Here is a 17,996-nt window from a genome sequence, read left to right on the forward strand (position 1 = left end):
GAGGGATACGGTATCGTTGTGAGTCAGCATACGCAGAGGAGGAGCTACTGGTTGGAGAGACAGAGACAACGCTCAGCTGATCAGCAGCAAGATAATGTTTTAAACAGGTCAATATCAACTTAAAGGCTGTTTGATTCAGAGAGGAGCAACGGTGTACAGAACTGTGAATGCAAATGTGGCAAAGGATAAAAATACTTCATATTGTGTTTATTCAAACTGCTGAGAATGTTTGTAGTTTGAGCTGTTTTAGACTGCAGCCGTTCCCTTTTGTATATCAGCCCTGCTCTGAGCAGTAGTTAACTCGACTCCCCTAAGAGATGTTCTCACTAACTGTCTGAACCAGAGGTCTCTGAAACCGTCATGTTTAAAGGAGTTCTTACCAAATAAAGACTGCACAGAGCCATAAAATCCAATGGACTCTTAAAACGACATACTTCATCATTTGTTTGTTAATACTATTCCAAGTATTACACTTAGAGATAAATGAAGCACCGAGGTGCGGCCTAAAGTCTTAAAAAGACAAAACCACAACTTTTAAACTGATATGTCCTTTGTTTTTATTCCTCACATTCTTATAAGAAATCATACATATGTTTCTATGACTCTAATGTCTGTGGGGTAAAACGTACAATAACCAATCTAATTTCTGCATTTACACACAGAATTATTTTGCAGTAAATATGTTGAAAAATGGCAGCTTCCTGGTAATTTTGGAGAACAACAGCACTGCATGTCAAAAAGTTGCATCAACAAAATGGAGAACAGATTAAACAGATTATTAGTGTCTTTCCGCTGCAGACATTTTAGGCGCATATTGAAAATGTTTGGATAGGTAAACTGCTAAAAGTAGTGTTTTCTGTTGTAAATTTAGGGTTAGGTTCATGTTGTGTTTTTAGTCAAAGTTACAAGCCTCTTCAGCCTCTTCCAGAGCCACAGTTTGCAGACCCCTGGTTTAAATGGAGATCATTCTGACCACTGCCAACTGCAGGTAAAACACTGACTGCTCATGCTTACTCCAAACAACTCCATTTTTAAAAACCCTGTGGAAGAACAAAACAATGAAAACATACAAAAGCCACAGAAGAGCAGCAGAAACTACTGCATGTCTGGAGCTTGAACAAGTGAGTGTAAGTGTCGATAAACCGAATGTAACGCAGTACATGCAATATGTATTTATTTGGTTTTAAGGAGAATATGTCTGCTTGTACATCTAGGAGGCGCAGACGAAGTACCGCGTCCATTCGGTTAAAGTCTTTCCAAAATGCTGCAGACAAGGCTTCACCCGTGGCGCTCGCTCCACATTGCTGCCATTCTCCTCCCGCTCCACTTTTACTTATCATAACCCCTGCTCCCTGCAATCAGCGCGCTCTGAAACTGGAGCCCGAGGCATCCAGAGGCAGCTCATTTCAGGAGGTTAGTGGTTAAATTGGCCATGTGAACCTGTGGAGCGGAGAGACACAGACCACCCCCACCCCCACCCCCCGACAAGCCCCGCCCAATTACCACACGCAGCACCGCAGTCACGAGAGGACGCAGCGCGCCGGCTTTGCTGGACGTTTGGCGGGAGGGGCCGCAAATCAAGGCGTCGCCATTGTTCTTTTCTGCGCTCGTTTTGGCAAAAGTGGCAGCCAAAAGACTTGATCGTATTTTTCTAGCTGCACCGAACGCACGAGTTCCGTAGGTATTCCCAAGGTGAAAAACGACGTCGCCAGTGTTTTTGTGAGGGTCTATCGCAGGGGTGTCAAACTCCAGGCCTCGAGGGCCGCTGTCCTGGAGGTTTCAGGTTTTTCTGCTCCAACACACCTGATTCAAATGGATTAATTACCTCCTCACCAAATCATCAAGTTCTCCAGGAGAATGGCAACACGTCATCCATTTAAACCAGGTGTTTTAAAGCAAGAACACGTCTAAAACATGTAGGAGAGCCGCCCCAGAGGAATAGAGTTTGACACCCCTGGTCTATCTGTTAAGCTGCTCTTTCTGAGAAAGGCCGGGTAAGGTTGCATTCCTGAGCCATCGTCCTGCGCTCGTGTGTGACAGGGGGGAGGCTCATCCTGATAACAGGTGGATTAAGAATCTCATGATTTCCTTTTTTACGGCAAAGCCTGCGTGACGCTATGAGTCACAGATACAACAGCTTGAAACTGGTTGTTCTCATTGTCTTAAGGCCAGGAACTGCAAAACCTTCTGCAGATAAGCCATTGCGCGCTTGTCAATCAAACGCCAACAAACGGCCCAGACCGGTGATGGAGACCACAGTTTGCTCAAGGACTCTAAAGCCAAACCAAAAGACGGCTATAATAGCCACTTTCCCCCCGCCACGGCTTCCTCAGCGGAGCGTTGCCGCTCTTTTCAAGGCGTCAGCATTTTCAGCCCCTCCGAAACTGCCTTCCCAAACAATGGGTCTGTTGTTGTGGCTGCGAGAGAGTCGCCCACAAACCCAAACACAAACACGCAGGCGGCACAGGAAAAAGAGCCGCAGATACTGTAAACAAACAAAACGGTGGCGAGGTGTCACTCAAACCTGCTCGCAACACCCCCTAAACGTTTTTCGTTGCCAGCAGATTGGGGGGTGGGGGGGTGAGCTCTGAAGCCTTTTCAGGTTAAAAATCACAAAGTCTGGCAGCTTCTAGTTTTCAAGGGGATCCTACAGAACAAGCAACTGGACCGCTCCCAAACCTAATGGCACCAGTTTTAATACGTGCACATCAGAGGCCTTTTTGAAGTGATTGAGCTGCAGATAACGGAGGCCGAAAAAAAAAAAAAAAAAAGGGCAGCAGGTCTCCTCCGCTCACCCTTCCCACCTGACAGGTTCACATAATGAGCTCTCTCATTTACAGAACAGAGTAACGAACAGGTCTAATTAAGGCGACGTGTCATGGCACCAGGCGTAATAAATCAGGCTGACTGGTTAATATACCTGAGCGGGATACAGGAGGCAGTGGGGAGCGGCGAGCGAGGAGGACTTCAGGCTCCTGCTGGCCCCGAAACAGATAAGACAGCTCTGAGTAATCTGACTCTAAGTCCGTGGATAAAGGCAGTTTGTCTCTTCTTGGGCCGTCTGTCCACACCTACCGCATAATTAGGCCTAATTATGAGAGAAAGGTCTGCTTCCCCTTCATGTTATTAAATAAGAGCCAGCCTCGTCCGCCAAGGATCTCTCAACACCAGCAAGGGGCTGGCGACCTTCAGATCAAACACAGCCACTATCTGTGCCCCCCACCCCCACCCCACCCCACCCCAACCATGCCTTCTCGACTGCCGCGCTCGCTCCCCTCGTCTTTATCGCCACCACTACCAGAAAGGGGAGGGGACGAAGAGTCTATTTCTTATAATATGGCGCATCAAAGTTTTGTGTGTGTGTGTGTTGTGTTTTGGGGTTTTTTTCAGAGGGAGGGATTCCTGTCCGCATTCCTCGCTTTTAGTGCCGATATCATGTGCTCAGCAGCGCCCAAACCTGAACTGCCCCCTTGTCGAATCCCGCCATTCATAAATAAGCGAAGCGAAGGGAGGGACGTGCTGATCACAGGGGTGTATTATGGAAGCTTTATAATAACCCCTGCCTCACAGGAGCCTCTGTGGAGGCTTGGGATCCAAAGATCCACTGCTCTGCTATCAGTGCCATCACATGTGAGATCTGAGCTGCGAGATGAAAACCCAAAGGAGATTACACGTAACTCAACAGCTCCATTCTGGACATGCCTTCCAATAGAACATCAGCAATTCCAACCAAACTGTCCATATTTTCTGGTGCATATGAGGCAAAGCGCTTTCCAAATCACATCTGAGTCTTTGGCTAACACGTCATACCTCAGCTATTATTGTTTATCAAAGGCAAGCAGTCTTATCTGCTGCTTCAGTGCTTTTCACCGTCTGGCCATGATGGCTGGTCGATGGGTGGTGAACTAACCGTTAGTCAGCCCTTCTGCCTCCCCCATCCAATACAAGTCCTCCTGGGGAGGAAGCCAAAGTGCCAAATAAAGAGCAAAGTCCATTATAAGAGTCCAGTTAGAAAAACAGCACGGGAAGTGGCGAGGAAGACGCACGCCCTTTATTGTGTCTTGACGGGGGTATCTGGACTGGACAAACAGCGCGGTGGCAGATAGAGGCTGAAGTCAGACACAAGAGCACCAACACCCACTGTCAGTCACAGACCCAGTGAGCGGGAAGAGGTAGCATTGTTCGCATGAATGGCGTGAATACTAAGCAGGGGCCATAGCAGATAAGGGCTCAATGCCTTGTGGGTGTCACTGAAGCAGGCACTGATGGAGCACAGTGTCAGAAGTTCCTGATTTAGGAGGTTCTGGCTGTGGTCAACAGGTACTGGGAGCCTTATCTGTTTACACTATCACCCATTTCCTCCATGAGGTCATTTACCTGGTCACTGCAGCACAAAGGGGACACAAGAGGGCTGACAGCTCAAGTGTCATCATACATCAGCGCACGTTTTGGGTGCGACGGCCTTTTGGACGCGTGGGGATTTTGCTGTCAATACAGCAACGACCTGAAGACAAGTCAACGCTTACTGTGCTGTAATCCCAATAAGACACGACGCAGCAGGGGATCAAGTACACAGGAAAAAAATAGATTTACAGTTTGTCAAACTGCGAGCCTCCCTTCCCCCGACCCCCACTGCTCCAGCTGTCAGAAATGTTCGCAGCGGTATGAGTAAGCAACGAAGCGATGAAAATGGGAATGGGTTTAAACTATAGGTAGAAAGTGAGCAGATTCCTGACTTCAACTAGCACTCTCCCATCAAATGTAACAAATTACACATCATAGTTCACCTGTTTCAGCCATGCAACTGTAAGGTATCATAAGGAACATGGTGCTGATGCGGATCCAAAAACAAATATGCTCAAACGCATTCAGAGTCCAGTTAATTAGAACATGTGATCATTTTAGCTAGCTACTTTAATGTTGTTGTTGTTGTTCTATCGGCACAGTGAGCGAACTCATAGGTGTTTTGCGTCGGATCCCCTTCCTGACGCAGCCTGGGCTGGAACCTGTCAATTCAGGATTACGAAACTGCAGCCCCTTCTATAACCTCACCTGGCTGCATTGTGTCCTTGTGCACTCCGTGCGTGCACATTTAAAAACCCACATAAAACAGAATTCTAGTAAGTAAATTTACTGTTAATACTCTAATAGGCAAGTTAGCCAGTTTTTAAAATATTATTATTAATGTATTTACATTAATATTGTATATGAAATGCTTTATAAGCTAAGTAGAACCAAAACCCCCTAAACATTCACATTTCATAATTCAACACAATAAAACTTAAAAACCTTTTTTTAAATGTTTGCAAATCAGACCGATATTACATTATTTCCAAATTCAACATGTCAGAAACCTTGTAATTGTTATGCAAGTTACCAAATAGTTTAGATTTTCTGTTAAATGTTTTATAGTATAACCTAAATCTACATTTTTAATACACCCTGCTTCTCTTATTATTGTCCAACACACTTTTTTTAGCAGCACTTCAGCCACGAGACAATAAACCCTCATTCATACAACACTTTGTTCCAAAATTAAGAAGTTGTTTTGCTTTTTGACACTAGTTAGTGGTAGTACTATCCAACAAATGTGGTAATAATGAACTTCCAGGCTGAAGCATATTAACCATCAGCTGTCAGGGTATGTCTGTGGCACTACGTTTAAAGACGGTGCTTGAAGCTCATCAAAAGGAGTTCTTTAAGGGGAGAGAAGCCCAGATTTAAAGACAGACAAGTCAGCCGATTGTAAAAAAGCCACAATTTTGAAAGGAGTCTGGTGCGCTAATCTGTTCAGGGCTGAACGTCATCTCATCTGGAAGGCGTTCACCGACATTTTGCAGAATAGTCAATAAAAAGAATAACAACCTAACCCTAACTCAACCTTAATGCAAGCAGATTTCTACAGCAAATAATGATAGATTCAGACGTCTCGTGAGGTTACTGAAACGTGGCTAACAGCAGAAACAAGCTAACAAATACAACAGCTACGTCTACAAGACTGACTGTTATATGACAGAAATTCGTTTTTACCAAATATACCACTGCTACTTGATAGGAAAAAAAAGAAGAAGACGCTTTAATAAAGGCTCAGAAAATACCATATCGGGAGAGACAGCGGTGCTTTCGAAGTTGCCAGGGAAACTTCACCTGAAGGACCTCTGTTTACAGGAAATGAGCTGTCCACGAAAGTGCCTGACCAAAATTATCATTTTTCACGCTTTCTCGGCGTTTACTACTTTTTTTTAAAAAAACAACCCAAACCAAAAATATATATTTATTATACAGGCTATAAGTTAATATAGCCTGTTTAATAAATATTAATTGGATTATTTCAGAGAATAGGCTTTTCTCACTGAAAATCTGAGAAAGTACTTGTTTCTTTGTTTCAAAATAAGAAAGAAAGAAAGACTAAGTAAAACAACTATAGAAATAAGTATAAACCTTTCAAGGCCTTACAATACTACACAAACAGGGTATTCTTTTTCCCCCCTTTCACTGGACTCTAATTGAGAAACAGAGACAGAGAAAACACTGAGCTCTAATCCACAGGGCACACAGACTTCTTTCATGGAGGGCTGGAAGAGACCTTCATTTGTCCATTCCTATCATTGAGAAAGCGACTTTCAAGCTCTGCTTGGTCTGAGCTGGAAGATTAGATGAAACCAGAGTGTTTTAAACCTCTTCTGTGGACATGGATTAGAGTTAGCCAATCTCCCTTAACTCAAAAAGAAAAAAAAGAAAAAAATTAACAATACAGAGCACAGGTAGCTGACTGGGAGAGTGAACATATCATGCAGAAAACCTAAAAGCTAAATAGTCTTTTAGTCCAGGAAATCCTACAGGCTGGAAACTGAAAAGTTTATGTTATTATAATCATTATTGATAGGCTCCTGAAATGTATTGTTCTTGAATTATGATGTTTGTTTCATCGTGGGGGGAAATTACAAGCAATTCACTAATGCTGGTGCTCAAAAACATGAGCACCCAATGACTAACATGATGAAGGTCAGTCCCAGTTTGAGCTCTGCAGTAAATTCAAACCAATTAGTGTTAATGGAAGTGGCAGGACAGTAACCCCTCTGCAGGAGGTTTGAGAAAGTGTCCCCTGCCCTGCTCGGACAGATACCACCGCCTACATTGCTATCAATTATTCCTGGCATCTCACCTTACTTATGAGCGGGACAGGTGCAGGGGACAATGCCAGGGTGCCCTCGGGAACAGGTACCTCGGTCTCCCCATGTGAGGAGCAGAGGAGGGTGACAAGGCTGGGGTGCGTGCCGTATACGGTGTCGTCCATCCCTGGAATCCCACTCCTGCTCGAGCGGGCCCAGGCGGGTTGCTTTACAGCTTATCACCAAATTAGAAAGGCTGCAGGTCAGAATAAGCAGCAGACAGACCACAGACAGGCTGAAATAGATGGGAGTCTGCTGGCATTCAGTCAACAGAACGCCACGTGAGGATTCGTGAAGGACAAATTTCCACAATGGACACTCTAAAATCAAAGAATATGTAGCAATTGTTACATGGTTTGGACACACAGAGCTCTATCATGGCACTTACAACTGAAAAAGGTGTGCTTTAAGATACCGTGACTAACAGATTTGCATTACACTAATTTCTTCTATATATATATATATATAAGTAATCCAGAAATACTATTTCAGAAATGAGCTGTATTAGGTTTATTTATTCTAAAAAACGAGCTTACAACAACAACAATAATTTAGTTAAGCTGAGTAAGAGCAGGAAAGGAACAGCATGAGTGACCCTGTTTAACCGTTAAGCCCCAGTTCTTTTACATGCATTAAGAAAATTACAAAATGATATGAGACAGGTGGGCAATCATGTAATTGCTTGTGAGTGTGTGGGTGTTCATTTGTCTGTCTGTTAGCAAAATATTTCATGAACAGTTGGACAGATTTTAATGAAACTCTAAGGATGACCTCCTAAAACTGATTAACTTCCGGAGTCAAAACAATCCAAGATGGCCACCACGGCTCTATAAGAGTCAACGAGTCCTCTGTTTGGGGCTTCTGCTTCTGGCTTCATCCCTAACATGTTGCAGACAGAAGTCCCAGCGCTGGCCTCAAACTAATTCTCTGCCTTATTGGAATAAATAGTTAAACTCAAGCTCTTTTGTAGCGTCATCCTTAAAGGGTAAATTTTCTGAGTTCTCCCTTCTCTGGGGGAAAAGGATCAGAAGTGAGCTGAGGGTGGTCCATCGGTGAAAGTTAAAAAAATAAATCTCAGTTTTAACAGATTTTTCCAGACCGTGAAGGAATTCATTTTAACTTTAATACAAAATGGGTGCATATTTGTCTCGCATCACAAATCTGTGTTGCAAATGAGCGTTATCCTGCAGCTTATTTGCTGCCAAAAACTAATATGAAGCAGCATTTTTTTTTATTTTGTTTTCAGTGTTAGACTAAACTCTAAAAACTGTCCCTAGGTGTGAGTGAGAGCATGAATGGTTGTTTGTCTCGTTTGTCTCTATGTGTCCCTGTGATGGACTGGAGACCTGTCCAGGGTGTCCCCCGCCTCTCACACAGTGACTGCTGGAGAGAGACACCAGCTCCCCACGACCCAGGAAGGATGAATTGATGTGTTAGACTGTATTCTCTAAGGACAGGATGGTGCTCATAAAGAGCATGAAATGACTGATGCGTGTATTTTCTGTAGGACTTGTAACAGTTGTGTTAAACCCTTTTTTTTCCCATCAAGAAGCTTTTGATCAGTAACACATGTGAGACAGGTGAGGTGTGCTTTTGGTCGATCATTTCTTACATTTCCCTGATTTGGGTCCTTTTTTTTAATTCACTCTGGTGAAAAATGGCAGCTACTCATGGAGAACTGACAGAAAACCCTTCTATCTAGTGGAAACACGCTGATCAAGTCATTTTTCTTCCACTTTTGCTCCGACGTGACTATAACTGGAGGTAATAGTAGGAGAGTATCCATCACTTACTGCCACAGAGGGGGAAGATACAGCGCATGGGAGTATGTGTTGGACGTGCCGGTATCATAAAATGTGATGGCGAGCTCGTGTTTTTCTTGGGCATCCTCTGTGGGTGTGAGCGGAGAGGTCTCAGAGAGGGCGAAGAGTGACTGTCCTGCCTATCAGCTCAAGTAGGAGAACAAAATGCAACTTGCGTGCCACTATCAGCAGCACTGAACCATCCTCCCCTGGAATAGTAAAGCAGGGAGGCACCCTCTGTCCAAGTTAATGCTCTTATCAAATCTTTTTGAAACTCCCTTTTGATGATGAAGCGGTTTCTCATAACCACGACTTCAGAAGGCCGCCGGCAAAACACAGCAAAACAGAACAAAAAAAAAGAAAAAAAGGAAAACTGTGACCCATCGGTTTAACACACAATTACAGCTGATGGAAATTCAAAAAGTTAATTACCCTTAAAGGTTTGATCTGCTGAGAAACAGCATGATAAATGATGTGGTCAAACTACATTTATAGTTAACATGATGTATTCTGTATAGCTTAAGTGCATAATAATAAAAAAAGCATTAATTTGGGGAAAAAAAGGATGATTTATCACAGCTTTAATCTAATAAATCTACGCACTGCTGTGAACTTTCTCGTTCAAACTTATCTTTGCTGTAGTTTCCAAGCTCCGGAGTTTGATAAGCTCTTTAGAGCAACAAAAAGGTCACAGATGTGTCTGAGAATGAACGAGAATGCCATTTAAAATCAGCATCATACCTAACGGAGTATGTGGATAATGTGAGGCTGTTTGTCTGAAAGTTAAAATGTGGATCTACATTCCCTCCCAGCTCAAACACACACGTGGACTGACACACACACAGAAATACACACTGCTGTCTTTCATCAGTTGTGTGACAAACAAATAAACCCAGTCAGGCATTGCTGTGTGCTCACACACACACACAGAGTGCATCCAGAAAGTGTGGAGTGTTTATGTGAGTGCCTGATTCAATCAGGAGCCACCGAGCTCTTTTATTGGCTAAACAGGAAAGACAGAATCAATCAGGGAGGCATCGACAGCAGCCACAGGGCGAGCTCAACCGGCAGTCCATCTGCATCACAGAACAAGTCCGTCTCCGCAGCTCGGCCTGCTTCGGCGGGTCCTTTGCAGGAAGCGGAGCCAGTGCTTCGCTCAGGCCCGGGCCCTTCCTTCCATCCGTCCGTCCCCAGCCAGATGAGCTGGCTGCAGGTCGGGGAAGTCGTCCCGGCAGTGGAAGGTACTTTGATTTATGTGACGTGACTCAGACTGATAACGCCAGAGCCCCAGAGCAGACACAGTCAGGGTGTGTGTGTGTGTGTGTAGGGGGGGGGGGAGCTGTCAGCTCAGCGTCGATGATTTCTCCTCTCTGCGAGTGTTTTGGAAAAAGCTTTCGGAAGCGAAAAAGCAGTCTGTTGTGTAGAAGCTTGCTTCCGGACTGAGCTGATCAAGTTCAGACTCAGATTAGTTCAGATTAGTTAGCCTCAGGGTTCAGGGTTTAAATCAGGGGTGGGCAACCCTGGTGCTGGAGGACCACCATCCTGCAGGTTTTACTTGTCTCTCTGCTCCAACACACCTGATTTGAATCAATGGGTGATTAACAGGCTTCTGCAGAACATGAAGAGGTGATTTAACCACTGAATCAGGTGTGTTGGAGCAAAGAAAAAAAGTAAAATATGCAGGATAGTGGCCCTCGAGGACCAGGGTTGCCCACCCCTGGTTTAAATCATACAGGTGAAAAGCAGTTTTTTTGTTTGGGTCGACACATTTTCAAGACAGAGCCACGAGGGGTCAATGCAGCAGGAAAAGATCGAAATGTGGAAGTATTTCGGCAAAGGTTAAAAAAGTTTATATACATAAATACACACACATATATATATGCATATGAATGAGAAATGTTGGTACAATTCTAATATCTGATATTTTCTTTATTTAAAAGTTAAAGGCCTTTCATCGCCCCGCAGCCAAAAGCTGAAAGGTGGGCGATAATGTTTTTGTCTGCTTGCGTGTTTATGTGCGTTAGCCTGTAGTTTTGGTAACATCTCTCATGAAACACTGGAGAGATTTCAACAAAACTCTCAAAAAGTAGTCCTTAGACTTACGACGAAGACGTTCAACCCTATTCAAGATGGCCGCCACAGCTTTTTGACCCTAGCAAACCCCCGAAATGGCTATAACTCAGTAAGTTTTCCAAATACTAGGCTACGATTTGTAATGATGGTAGCTGAGAGTCATCCCCATCACACACTCCGAGTGCTCACAGATTGTGTGACAGTTTGGGATATTGCATAAGTTTGCTCGTAACATTATCTTAAAGATGTGATGAAAAGCAGCTATAACGCCAACGTTTAGCGGCATAAGACGATTTCAGATTAAAACTGACATGAAGGACGGCGGGTGACGTGCATTCCTTCAAGGATCACCAGGCCAGTAATGTTCATCTCTCGTTCACTGCCCAATAAGAGTCCTTCAGTCCGTCTCGATTTAACCCCATCGCAGCTTCTTTTCTGTTGTTGTTTCGCTGCGTCTTCATAGTTCCCAGCCGCTTGCCAAGTTTTTCACCTGAAACTCTGCTGCTCATCACAGAACCAAACAACAAGAAATTAATATAGCGATTAATCTGCATGACAAGTGGTGTCATAAAAAAAAAAGAAAGGTGGGAGGCTATTTGAGGTGCAGCAGCAATCATCATCCCTTTGAGTCCAATTAAAGAGAACAAGACTCGTCTTGTTCGGATCCAGGCACAGGAGTAGCTGGATGTGATTTGTTTTTGCATGCAAACAGCTGAGTTGAAACCGACACGATTTGGCACACACACACACACACACTCCAAACATTGTCCCTTTGTTGTATGCTGTCATCAAACATGAGCTCACTAAATCTTCGCGCCGCTTCAAGAGCTAATAAGATGGCTTCCTGTGTGGCAGAAGAACCTGACTGATTTAGGGGCCAAGGCTGCTGATCGGAATCGTTCTCGAAATGGTTTCCGGGGATTTCAACCCCAAACTGCGGCTTCACGTGGCAAACACTTACACACCTGGTGAGAGCTGGTGGTAGTCCATAAACCGCAGTTCAGAAAAAAGCTGGGAGGTTGTGTAGACAAACCCAGCATGCGATGGTTTGCAAATCTCATAAAGCCATGTTTTTATTCGCACTGGAACCGAGTAAACATATCAAATGATGAAACCAAGAAAAATAAGATAATTTTGACATTTATGGCAGCAAACACATCTCAAAAAGTTGGAACAGGGCCATGTTTACCTCTGTGAAGCACACCCCCTTCTTTTAATAACAATCTGTAAACGTCTAGGAGCTGAGGAGAGGTTTTGGAGGGAATGTTGTCCCATTCTGGTCTGATGGAGGATCATAGCTGTTCAACAGTCCTGGCTCTTTGTTAGACTTTTTGCTGGACGAGAGCAGATGTCGTTCTAAAACCTGTATGTCCTTTCCTGCATTGATGGTGCCTTTCAAGATGTGTGAGCTGCTTATGCAATATGCACTAATGCACCCCCATACCATCAGAGAGGCAGGCTTTTGAGCTGTGCTCTGATAACAGGCTGGATGGTCCCACTACTCTTTAGTACGGAGGATGGGGCGTTCAAAGATGGCTGCTTGTAGACAGTTTTTCCACAACACTAGTGAACCTCAGAGATTCAGCTTCCTCTTACCGACCTGTTTTGTCGCCCCGTCCCAATTTAAAAAAAAAAAAAAGTATGTGTTGCTGCCATAACTTTTTCATTTAATTATTTAAAAGATTAAACATTTGATAGGCCCACTATGTTCCACTGTGAATAAAATACGAGTTTATGAGCTTTCGCGAATCACTGCATTCTGTTTTAAATCAAATTTTACACATCGCCCCTACTGTTTTTGGAAAGGGGGTTGTTGTTGTTGTAAGACTGCATGAGTTGGACCAGTCCACAGAGGCCGAACTGAGCCACAACGCTGCGTACAGTACGGCTCGTTTCAAACAACCAGTAAAAAAAATAAAAAATGTTAAAAAAGAAATCCTGCCGCAGCAGCCATGTGTATTGAATTTAGACCGTTCCTGAGGGTATCCTGTTCTTATCAGGGGTCAGATAAGCTCATTTCGCAGGCCCTAACCTCTCCCGAGCTCACCCCCCCCACCCGACAGGAGCTGTTGACCTCGTCGGCACTCTTCTGCTCATCTGCGGCTGAATTAGAAGCTGAAGAAGGGAGACGCACTCTGGACGAGAGGTTTCCAAAACGCCACATTTGTTGCTAAATCAAACATGTGGCCGTAGGAGTCCGAGAGCCAAACAGGCCGGCCTTGACATTCCTGAAGGGGAGTTTACGGAAAGATAGCAGGATTAAAAAATGCCTGCAGAGGAAACTTATCGATACATTGTGTAAAATTAGACCCCACACACACACTTTTTTTTTTTGGTGTTTAATGAACCTACTAAAAAAGCAAAATACTTTGCTTCACAACTTGATTCCTTTGATGCAAAGGAGATCTGATAAGAATTAAAATGCCTAAATCCAAGAGACCACTTTGGAGACTCGTTAGGCGTAATCTTTGAGGGAATCCGCCTCACTGTCTTCTTCTTATTACCTGCCTCCAAAGGCGAAGGCAGGCAGGTGTCTGAGCCTACGTTTGGCTGTCAGTTCCGTTAGCAAAGCATCTCAATAACTCCTGAAGCTTTCAGTGAGCAATCGTTGGGCGTACTTTTTACAACTGATTAACTTTTGGAGTCGACCCAATTCAAGATGGCCGCTACAGAAAAGCGACCTTAGCAAAGATAAAAATAGCTATAACTCAGTTCATTTTCCAGACATTGAGCTAAAATCTGGTGTGGTAATAGCTGAGACTGATCCCCAAATTATACTCTGAATAGGAACTGACCACACAGTATCTGCGTTTACAACTTTCCCATCAACTATTGAAATCAACTCTGTCTGTTTGTTAGCAAAATATCTCACGAACTACTAAAATGGATTTTAATGAAACTTTCAGAAAGTAGTCACTGGATGTTTGTCTAGAACTGATTAACTTTTGGACTCAGCCCAATTAAAGATGGCCACCACAACCAACTAACTTTTCAAAATAGAAAAATGGCTACACCTCAGCCAATTTTACAGATATTGAGCTAATATTTGGTGTGTGAGTAGCAGAGCATTATTCCCGACACATACTTTGTGCGCAGCACATTGCGTGATATTTTTGCTTAAAAACGTTAGCATTAACTTTTGGAGGTAACCCTGTTCGCCTGTTAGCAAAATATCTAATGAACCACTGGATGGATTTCAATGAAACTCTCAGAGAGTGACCACTGGCTGTACAGCTACAACTGATTAACTTTTGGAGTAAACCGATTTCAAGATGGCCACCACAGCTAATCAGCTTTAGTCTACACAAAAAAAGGCTTTATCTTGGTGAATTTTACAGTTATTGAGCTAAAATTTGGTGTGGTAGTAGCTGACGGTCTTTAACAACCCATGCTCCGAGCGCTAACAGATCATGTGAGATCTTGCAATATTTTGCCCCCAAGTTTTAACCAAAATAGCTTTAATTTTGTCATTTCTCAACATACCGACATTAGTCTAAACCGCTTACGTGAAGGGCGGCGGGCGATATGCATTCCTTCAAGGAATGCTAGGCCTCTGATTCAAACAGTGATTTTTGGGGGGGCTCCTCTTCACAGGCCCTGCACTCCATCCGGGCCCTGCAGGCAGCTCAGACTGACAGCTGCTGAGCCGCACGCTGGCAGCACAACACCGCAGTCATATTTGTCCCCTATTCATCTCTCAGACATAATCCGTACCAAGGCTGAGCCCGTTCCATTACTCATTTTTGTTCCTCCAGTGTTTACACAAGGTATGTATCGGTTTCTCCTGCGCGCGGAGCTTTAACCTAAAATGCGATGCTGTATACTCAGCGAGTGTGTTTTAACATGTTTCCGAGGGTTCTGCTTCTCCCAAGCCGGGCCGCCGGGGCTCAGGAGCTGCAGTGACAAAGGCCCCGTGAATGTCTGACTCACAGACGACTGTCAGAGTTCAATGGGCTGGATTAAGACGGAGCGGAGAGCTGAGCGCACCCTGACATGTTGACATGTTCTACTAAGTGCATTTCAAGGTGGATTTAACCTGCTCGCTGCATTGTGGAGCGACGCAACAGACGCAACCGCTAAACGGGGAGGGGGCAGGGCGGGCGAACTTTCCTCCCACTGTCTGGAGAGGGGGGCCCGACACCACGGCCTCGTCCTCAGGGTGAGTGGGGCTGCCGTGGATCTCGAGGAGGTTCAGGGGTTTCCGAGAGCTCTCTCTCTCTCCTTAACCAAACAAACACGGTGGAATTCGGGCTATTGACGGAGCACGGCGGCTGAGTGACAGGGCCGCAGAGCGGGGCTGGCTGTCAGAGGAGACACCTCGGGGTCAAAGCGGGACCATCCGTTCACACACACACACGGCCTCACGTTAAAACATCTTCGCAGACAAACTGCTGCAGACGGGCCGGGGAGAAGCTCTGCAGTCACACGGCTCGCTAGCCTGGGTTCGCCTTAAGAAGTATTCACAAAACTAGTGAATGAAATGGATAAAAAAAAAAAAAAACATTTTCGGGTATTTTGAGACAAATGCTTGCTCCAGTGAAATACTTTGTGTGCGAAACAAAAATAAAATGTCACAAGTAGATATTTAAGCCACTTTAGGATTGGGTTTATCTTTTGGAAAAATTAAAAAAAAAAAACATTTTGCATGAAATTAAACATTTTCTTGTAATCCTAATCCATCTGTAGGACTCTCCATTCAACACAAACCAGATAAGACTCTGTGATCTGATGCGCAGTTTGGGGCAGTTGCAAATATTTGGGTAATTGTGTTTTTCTTGTTGGTTAACTTTGCATAAAAACTGATGAGGTATGGAATCGGCTTGCCTGGATTTGTTCGAAGGCAACAACAAAAAAAGGTTATCTAGCTGAAGAGCTCAATAATCTGTACGATAGGTATAAAAACTGTTGTTTTACAGTGACTGAACAGAGCAGCAAGACACTTCTTTAAGACCCGGGTAGTTGGAGGGCTTTTTATTTAAAATTTTCTTTATTTTGCATTCTAAAAACTATAGATATCACTGTTGTAAATCAGCCAATTTTTATCTTCAAGAATGAAGTTTTCAGTAAATTTATGGTAGATATCGCTACAGTGGTCTGGCTTTTATGACTGTAAACATAATTTTAAAAAAATAACAAAAAAACAAGCCAAAAAAAGGAAGGTGGTTCTAAAATAAACAGACACACACACACAAAAAAAAAAATCAGTCTTCACCCTTTTCATTACCTGTTTTATGACCTGGGCAATGTTTCAAGAGTTGTATATGTTGCAGCTGGAAGGGGAACAGCTTCCCACACCCTCCATGTGAATGAACGAACGAATGAATGAATGAATGAATGAAACATGGCCCTTGTTAAAAATGAATAAAAAAAAAAAACACACACCTCCGATAATACTTTTGAAGTGTTGACTCTTCTTGATTCACACAGTTCTGAACTTACTGCTGCTATTGTTCGAATATAAAGTTTTATAATAAGTTTAATCGTAATTTTGTTATTTCATTTCTGAAAGAAAGCTCATGTGACGCCATGAGTGTGTGCGGGGGAGGAGGCGGGACTTGAAGCCCCACATTCCTAGTGCACAGACTCTGGTTCCAAAAATACAAGCTTATATGTGTGTATAGGACAAGATTGAGATACGGAAAGTTCAGAAACACAAAGAATTGAATTTCTTTCTTTTTTTCCCCCCATATTTATCCATTCATTTTCTATACCTGCCTGGTCCTGTTCAGGGTCATGGGGTGCTGGTTCCTATCTCCAGGGGTCACTGCAATGGGCGGAGGGGTGTACACTCTGGACAGGCCACCAGTCCATCACAGGGTCACACAGAGACAAGCAGCCATTCCAACACACACAGACCAACCAAAGAACAATTGACAATCTCCAATTAATCTAACTAACATGGACATTAGTCTGTGAGGGGAAACCACAGGAAGAACATGCAAATTCAAACAGAAAGACCCCGACTGGGAATCCCACCCGGGCCCTTCTTGCTGCTGTTTCACCATGTTTCAACGCTGTAGCTGCTTGGCGATCCCACCACACGACTCCCACTAAGTACAAAAAACTACTCACAGAAGGTTTCAGACAGAGTTAGGTTGGCAGCCAAGTTTAACTAACTAATTGATGGGTGTAGATTCAGTGGAGCAGAGAGATTTTTATCATTTCAAGTTCAGTGTAAAGGAAATATTCCTTCAAATCTGATTTTATTACTTTATAAATCTTGTTTTTTTTTTTTTAGGGTTCTAATATTTTTTTCTTTATTCTTTTAAAATTGAACATAGTCATTTGACTTTCCAACAAATATCCAGTTGTTTAATAAGAAGACTGAGGAGTCAGTCAGAGGTATCATTTCTTTAATGGAGACACTGTATCTCAACGTGTTAATTTCAATATAAATTACTTTTCACAATGATATAATAAAAAAAAAGCACTCCTTTGTTCCTAAAGTTTGTGGCCAGGTGACATCAGGCCTGCACTCCCCAGCTTTGGGTTTTAGCGCAGGTCATCATTAGCTGGCCAACGTGAAAGCTGAGCCCTGACCTCCCCTCACCTCCCCCCTCCTCTCCTCCCCCCCACCGTGGAGCACAGCTGAGGCTGGCAGGTCAGATCTTTCGCCCCCTAGTAAACCGTCAACAATGAGCAGGAGTCCTGCAAGTTCAGCACGTACTTCATAAAACGTAGAAAACCTTTCTTTGCGTGCCTGCGAGCAGCTGTGCTCGGTGCTACATCACGGAGAGACTGAGACAAAACAGGCGAGCAGAGAGCGGGGGGGGGTGAGCAAACAGATGCTCCAGCTCCGGCCCTCCGAGGCCCCTGCTGTGCAGCGCTGCACCATATGAGCCCTCTGTGCTCCAAGTGATAGAGTCAAGCTGTTCCTGCTGAGCGGAGGTCAGGGTCCTTCAGTCAGCACCTCGGCCCTGAACGGAGCACACAGGAATCCCTCCCACCC

At 44.1% G+C, this 17,996-nt stretch overlaps 1 protein-coding gene across 2 annotated transcripts in view; it reads right to left on the reverse strand.

Annotated features, from left to right (window-relative positions):
- gnb1l (guanine nucleotide binding protein (G protein), beta polypeptide 1-like) overlaps positions 1-6,194 on the reverse strand; it is a 30,610-nt gene extending 24,416 nt beyond the window's left edge. Inside the window, exon 1 of one of the 2 annotated variants that reach the window (XM_017414542.3) lies at positions 6,099-6,194. The gene's annotated coding sequence lies outside the window, so the exon portion shown is untranslated. Of the gene's footprint in view, positions 1-6,030; positions 6,050-6,098 lie in introns of those variants that run through there. The other variant, XM_025005610.2, reaches the window with a different exon arrangement.
- Between the last annotated feature and the right edge of the window lie 11,802 nt (positions 6,195-17,996).

This window comes from Kryptolebias marmoratus, linkage group LG1 (genome assembly GCF_001649575.2).
Source record: "Kryptolebias marmoratus isolate JLee-2015 linkage group LG1, ASM164957v2, whole genome shotgun sequence".
Taxonomy (NCBI): Eukaryota; Metazoa; Chordata; class Actinopteri; order Cyprinodontiformes; family Rivulidae; genus Kryptolebias; species Kryptolebias marmoratus.